The sequence below is a fragment of the Vulpes lagopus genome, chromosome X (assembly GCF_018345385.1).
Source record: "Vulpes lagopus strain Blue_001 chromosome X, ASM1834538v1, whole genome shotgun sequence".
Classification (NCBI taxonomy): Eukaryota; Metazoa; Chordata; class Mammalia; order Carnivora; family Canidae; genus Vulpes; species Vulpes lagopus.
In genome coordinates this window covers 77076263-77082262 of record NC_054848.1, presented here as the reverse complement: position 1 = coordinate 77082262, position 6000 = coordinate 77076263, and positions in this window count along the sequence as shown.

The following is a 6000-nucleotide window of genomic DNA, read 5'->3' as shown; positions in this document are numbered from 1 at the left end:
TTTGGTCACAAATCAGGTGAACACAAAGTTCTTATGGAAACTGGGGAGAAAATAGAGATTGACTGTTTTTCTGTGAGGGCTCACTGAAGCGGGGGGCACAAATTTTCGGCTCTGGGGCTAGAGAGCAGGGCATCACCATATTCATTGCATCATGAATCCTGAAATCCTTCAGGGAGCAAAACATTGCCATCTAGTGGAGTCAGGCAGGAGCCACTTACAACAAGCCCAGTCTATTCATTGGAGGTGTTTTTCCACTAAGGCAAGCTCACCTGAGGATCAATGCAAAAGGCCCCACCCCCAGAAGACCAGCAAAACAACCTCTCATCAAGCTTACTGATCATAGGTGGCTGCAAAGTTTCAGCTCTTGAGGAAAACAGTATATAGCATTCGTTATATTTTTATTCTTTAGGCTTTTCATATTATTTTTCAGTTATTTTCTTATTTTCTCAATTCTTTTTAAATTCTTTTTTAATTTTATTTTTTTAAAGATTGTATTTATTTATTTATTCATGAGAGACACAGAGAGAGGCATAGATATAAGCAGAGAGTGAAGCAGGCTCCCTGCAGGGAGCCTGATGCTCAACTCAATCCCAGGACTCCAGGACCACAACCAGAGCCAGGACACTCAACCACTGAGCCACAGAGGTGCCCCTTAATTTTTATTTTTACATATACTTTATATATCTTTAAATTTTTGTTTCCGTTCATTGTATTTTATTTTATAAATATATACCTATATACCTTTATATACCTATTTATATATTATATATGTTATTTATGTTATATATATTTATATATTTGTGTATATATACAAACAAACATATATGCTTATTTATGTATCTCATGAAGCAAATAAAAAATATTTAGTGCAGCCTTCCCCTGTTTACTCATTGTTGTTCTTTAATTCTTAAACTCTGTTCATTTATAATGAGGATGTGTTTTTCAAGATGCTTACAAAATTTTTCTAATAGTATGCAAATTTGTGCAGGATAAGTGATGTAATTTACATGGAGTTTTTCCCACATTTACTGACTAGGGTTTCCCTCTTGTCAGAGTTTCTATGTCATTTTTTTTTTTAAGGATAAGGGACCACAGAAGTCTTTCCCACACTGCTTACATTTAGAGTTTCTCCCCACTGTGAATTCTCACATGTCTTTGTAGGGATGTGAGTCTACTGAAGTCTTTACCACATTCCTTCACTCATAGGGTTTCTCTCTACTGTGAGTTCTCAAAAGTCTTCGAAATGATGATGACCAACTGAAAGCTTTCCCACATTGCTTACATATATAGGGTTTCTCTCCAGTGTGAATTCTCACATGTGTTCTAAAGTACAAGAGACTGCTGAAGGCTTTTCCACATTCATCACATGCATAGGGTTTTTCTCCTGTATGAGTTCACAAATGTCCCTTAAAGGATGAAGGGGAACTGAAGGATTTCCCACATTGTTTACATTCATAAGGCTTTTCTCCAAAGTGTGTTCTCATGTGAATCCTAAGGTCAGAGGGCCAACTGTAGGCCTTCCCACATTCCACACATTTATAGGCTTTCTCTCCAGTGTGCATTCTTGCATCTATGATCAGGTAAAAAGAATGAAGAAAGGCTTTCCCACATTCCTTACATTCATAGGGTTTCTCTGCACTGTGAACCCTCCCATGTTTTCTAAGAGACGAGGGAGAAGAGAAGAATTTCTTACATTCTCTACAGGCATAGAGTTTCTCAACAGTATGAGTTTCCCTATGTGTCCAGAGGCTTGAGGGAGATCTGAAGGTTTTCCCACACTTTTCACATTCATAAGGCTTCTCTCCAGTGTGGGTTCTTATATGAACCCTAAGTTTGGAGAAGTATATAAAGGCTTTTACACATTCCTTACATGTGTAGGGTTCCTCTTCAATGTGAGCTCTAATGTGTTCCCTAAATGATGAGTAACAAAAAAGTTCTCCCACATTCCTTACATTGATGGGATTTCTTTCCACGTTGAAATGATGTTATGGAACTTTTTAGGGATGTAGTATCCATGATGGCTTTTTCAAACTTAATGTATTCATAGGATTTTACTTGAGTAGAAAGTCTCTTATGCAAAATAAAATTTGAAATCTGGTTGGTTTCTCCACATTGATTAGTTCCATTATTTTCTGAAAGTATCTCCACCGCATGACACCTCATACATGTCCCCTGGTTCTTGTGCTGATCTTCAATGCTATGGCATTTCCAGTTTTCACCCACTGAGGTCAGGTTCCTGCAGGTCTCTAGCATCATATCTCTGTAGAGCCTCCTCTGAGCACAATACAGCAAAACCCACTCCTCCGGGGTGAAGTCCACAACCACAACCTCAAAAAATGTCACTCCGCCCTCAATTTCATCTACAGATTCGACGTGATCCCAACTCATTGTCCTGGAGTCTGTCCGGCAGTGCTGACCCTAAGCCTCACTTTCTACATTTGAGAAATTCAGTCCCCCAGGCACCAGAATACAGCCGTTTCATCACCGAATGTCTCTTGGGTACCTACTCTGCCACACCTTCTCTCTGTGTCTGTAACACCGGCCATGACAGGACACCGGGACCCCATCCCAACCGGGGGCAGAGACTCGGGTCGGTACCTCCGAGAGCGGGGGACACACGGGCCGTGGCCGCCTGCAGCCGGTTCAAGTCAGCCTCTCCAGATCTTGGCCCGGGCTGCACGTACTCACCATCTCCAGGCTGCTCTGGGCTCCGGGGGGCCCTCCCCGTACTTCCAGCAGGTGAGAACAGTGCACCTATAATGAGGATATTTGTAAAGGTGTTGTTCACTTTGAGAGCCTTAGAAATTGTCACCATTTGTTCTTTTTCTAATCTTCTTTTCAGAAGAAACAATACTAGACTGTCTACTGTCTACAAAGTGCTCCTTTTTTCTTTCACTATCATAATAATAATATATTATGATATATAATATATATCAAATAATATAATAGATTATATATCAAATCATAATACATTTATATATTATGTTATTTATTTGTATTATATAATATACTTACATATTATATAAGAAAAAGGATTTCTTTCATATCTTAGTTTCTTTTAGTAAGCAGACCAAAACACATCCAGGATCTAGTGGGGTTTTTTGTTCTTGTTTTTCTGTTGTTTTTGTTTTTGTTGTTTTCTCTTCCTTTTTTCTTTTCTGGACAAAATGATGAGAGAGAGAAATTTATCCAAAAAAAAAGAACAGGAGGTAGTACTGCCAGGGATTTAATCAATGCAGATATAAGTAAGATATCTGAACTAGAATTTAAAACAATGATTATAAAGATACTAGCTGGGTGTGAAAAATGTACAGAAGGCACTAGCAAACCCCTTACTATAGAGATAAAAGAACTAAAGTGTAATCAGGCCAAAATTAAAAATGCTATTTCTGAGATGCAGTCCCAAGTGAGGACCATAAAAATGAGGATAAATGAAGCAGAAGAGAAAATCAGTGCTACAGAAGATAACATGATGTAGAATAAGGAAACTAAAAAGAAGAGGGAAGGAAACATTTTAGATCACAGAGGTAGACTGAAGGAACTCTGATGCCATAAAATGAAATACTATCCATATTATAGGAGTCCCAGATGAGTGAGAGGAAGGGGCAGAAGGTTTATCTGGGGAAATTATAGCTGAGAACTTCCCTAATCTGAGGAATGAAACAGACATTCAAGTCCAGGAGGCACAGAGACCCCCCTGCAAAACCAACAAAAATAGATCAACAGCTCAACATATTATAGTGAAGCTTGAAAATTACAAAGATAAAGAAAAAATCCTGAAAGCAGCTTGGGATAAGAGGTCCTTAACCTTCAAGTGTAGACACATAAGGCTTGCAGCCTTAATGTCCATCACCCAGTTACCTCATTCCCCTACTCCTCTTGCCTCTGGCAACCCTCAGTGTGTGTCCTATGATTAAGAATCCCTTATGATAATACCCTCCAGTTCCATCCACGTTGAAGCAAATGGTGGGTATTTGTCGTTTCTAATTGCTGAGTAATATTCCATTGTATACATAAACCACATCTTCTTTATCCATTCATCTTTCCTTATGGTTTGTCTCTATCTCTGGTTTCATCTTGGTTTAATTTTTCCTCTCTTTCCCCATGATCCTCTATTTTGTTTCTTAAATTTCACATAGGAGTGAGATCATATGATCATTGGCTAGATTTTAAGCCAAATACTTTAATAAGAGAGGAAGAAGGACACTGTATCATAATAAAGTGGCCTAAAGAATAAGATCTATGAATTGTAAATATTTATACCCCCTAACTTGAAAGCAGCCAAATACGTAAACCAATTATTTTTTTTCGTAAACCAATTAATAAAAAAATTAAAGAAATTCATTGATAATAATACAATAACAGTAAAGGACTTTAATGCCCCACTCAGAGCAATGGACAGATAATCTAAGCAGAAGATCAACAGGGAAACAGGGCTTTGAATGACACACTGGACCAAATGGACTTCACAGATATATTCGGAGCATTTCATCCTAAAGTAGCAGAATACACATTCTTCTCCAGTGCATATGGAATATTCTCCAGAATAGATCACATATTGGATTACAAATCAGGTCTCAACCAGTACAAAAAGACTGAGATCGAGGTACCTGGGTGGCTCAGTCAGTTAAGCATCTGCCTTTGGCTCAGTCATGATCACAAGATCCTGGGATTGAGCCCTACATCAGGTTCCCTGCTCAGCAGAGAGTCTGCTTCTTCCTCACTCTCTCTGCCCCTCACCCAGCTTGTGCTCACACACTCTCTCTAAAATAAATAAATAAAATCTTTAAAAACATCCCCCAAACTGAGACCATACCATGCATATTTTCAGAACAAAATGAGATGAAACTTGAAGTCAACCACAAGAAGAAATTTGGAAGGACCACAAATACATGGAGGTTAAAGAACATCCTACTAAAGAGTGAATGGGTCAACCAGGAAATTAATGAAAAATTTTTAAAGATTTTATTTATTTATTCATGAGAGACACACAGAGAGAGGCAGAGACATAGGCAGAAGGAGAAACAGGCTCCCTGCAGGGAGCCTGACATGGGACTCAATCCTGGGGCCCTAGGATCACACCCTGAACTGAAGGCAGATGCTCAACCACTGAGCCATCCAGGTGTCCCATTAATGAAGAATTTTAGAAATACATGGAAACAAATGAAAATGAATATACAACAGTTGAAAACCTTTGAGATGCAGCAAAGGCAGTCCTAAAATGGAAGTAGATAGCAATACAAGAAATAAGAAAGGTCTCAAACTTATAACCTAAACTAACACCTAAAGGAGCTAGAAAAAGAACAGGAAATAAACTCTAATTCCAGCAGAAGAAGGGAAATAATAAAGATTACAAAAAAATCAGTGATATAGAAATAAAAAATAAACAGTAGAACATAGCAACAAAACTAGGAGCTGGTTGTTTGAAAGAATTAATAAGATCAATAAACTCCTAGTCAGACTTAAAAAAGAGAAAGGATCCGAGTAAATAAAATCATGAATGAAAGAAGAGAGATCACAACCAGTACCAAAGAAATACAATCATAAGAGAATATTACAAAAAAATCATGTGGCAACAAATGGGACAATCTGGAAGAAATGAATAAATCCCTAGAAACATATAAACTACCAAAAGTGAAATTGGAAAAAATAGAAAATCTGAACAGACCCATAACCAGCATAGAAATTGAAGCAGTAATAAAAAATCTCCCAACAAACAAGAATCCAGGGCCAGATGATTTCACAGCAGATTTCTACCAAATACTCAAAAAAGAGTTAATACCTATTCTTCTCAAACTATTCTGAAAAGTAAAAATTAAAGGAAAACTTCCAAAGTCATTCTATGATCAGCATATAATGACCAGCATTACCTTGATCATAACACCAGACAAAGACTCCACTAAAAAGGAATATTACAGACCAAAAGCCCTGATAAAGATGGATGGAAAAATTCTCAACAAGATATTAGCTAATAGGATCCAATCGTACATTAAAAGGATT